The sequence below is a fragment of the Barbus barbus genome (genome assembly GCF_936440315.1).
Source record: "Barbus barbus genome assembly, chromosome: 31".
NCBI classification, from domain to species: domain Eukaryota; kingdom Metazoa; phylum Chordata; class Actinopteri; order Cypriniformes; family Cyprinidae; genus Barbus; species Barbus barbus.
In genome coordinates, this window is record NC_136759.1 from 25,185,949 (window position 1) to 25,187,583 (window position 1,635).

A 1,635-nucleotide genomic window follows, 5' to 3' on the forward strand; every position below is an offset into this window, starting at 1 on the left:
ACTTGTTAAAATTACGAATGACTTACTACTTGCTTCAGATCAAGGCTGCACCTCATTGCTAGTGTAGCGGCGTGTTGGTTTGAAATGGGCATGAATTTGAAAGTTTGCACCAGGTAGAGCGAGTTACCTCACTCCCAGGGGGCAGACTTAAACTCCCCCCCTTTAAATACCCGACTACGCCACCCCGGAGGCAAATTTACCGGGGAAATCGCCTGATAAGATTAATTTAAAGCACACAGGTTCGGTGGCGGCTGAGATAAGACCCAAGATGAAATACAAAATTACAGTTTTTATTTAATCACCATTAGTACATATAAAAAATAGGCAAGTAAAAATACACACAAATCACACAATTCTGCCTCCACTCCAGGGCTGGGGACTACTCGCTCATTCGCTAAAAATGACACATCAACCACTTGTGCACTCACACTTCAGACCACAACTGTGGAACACTGCAATCGGAAGAGACCACCACCAAGCAGAGAAAGAGACCAGTCCACACAGACACGAATCCCGATCACCCCAACAACCCCACATCTGGTTGCCATCCACTAATAACCCAATCCACCAAAAACGGTGAATGGCAAAGAAAACAAAAAACAAAAGAATACTAAATGTTTTAAAGCAATGGGTTCACATAAACAAAAACAAAAGCAAACCAGAATAGACAAGGAATACTTCAAATCATATAGAATTACGCCACTCCAAAAGAGACCAGATCAATGACTGCTGGATGGTTAAACCATTTGATGCATCAAAGCGAGAGTAACGTTAAGCCACCATATCAAATCTGCGGCACGCCAGGCTACCCAACAGCTGATGTGGCAAGTGTCCAGCTTTAAACTGAAATAAACCAGTATACCACAGCAGCACGTGAATGCAATTAGCGGTAGATTACGCCTCCATTCCTGCAGTCGAGCCAACGCAGCACCCGCGACGACAGTCTGCAACGTGCCCGTATGCAACACAATACTGAACAATAATCAGTCGTATAACAGTCAGCATATGAGAAGACAGCCACCAAACCCCGACGAGAAACCCACTGCAATGTTTCTCCCTCAGTCTGTAAACTAGAAAGATAAATACAAATTTAAAGTGATCAATCCAGACCCTTAGTGCAGCAAACAATAAAATAACACAACCTACCGGTTTAAACTGCTTGCAATATACAGGGCATTCAACCTCAAAGACGTAAAATCAACTCGGATACCACATGCGTCGTCCCGCAGGCTTCCTCAGTCCACTCTAGAGAGATACACGAGCCAAATAAATACATCAAACCCAGCTCAATACAAACGTCCAGGAATACAGCCGCGACTGCAGCTCCTTACCAGACCAAACACTCCCGCGACACACCGGAAATGGATGACGTCACCCGTGACTATGAGACGCACCCTCCTACCACACCTAAGGCTATCTTTATAGGCCACGGGGAATAAGGCACGCCCCAGAGAGAGATTATCATTGGCTACAATCTACCCCCCCTTTTGTCATCGTCGTCCCGACGAGAATCCAAGCTTCTAAGGTTACCCTCTGATGAAAATCTAACACCAAGGCCTAAATAAGGCACTAATGGAGTGGGATGCTGACGCAAGAGGACTACTAGGTCCCGTCTCCCTTCCTACTGCTCGCGGC

At 45.7% G+C, this 1,635-nt stretch overlaps 1 long non-coding RNA gene across 1 annotated transcript; it reads right to left on the reverse strand.

Annotated features, from left to right (window-relative positions):
* Positions 1 to 275: 275 nt before the first annotated feature.
* Positions 276 to 1,407, reverse strand: LOC306851598. Its single transcript, XR_013782520.1, has 3 exons — positions 1,332 to 1,407; positions 1,147 to 1,245; positions 276 to 1,070 (listed from the first exon to the last, which is right to left on the reverse strand). It is a non-coding gene; the product is annotated as an uncharacterized lncRNA (long non-coding RNA).
* Between the last annotated feature and the right edge of the window lie 228 nt (positions 1,408 to 1,635).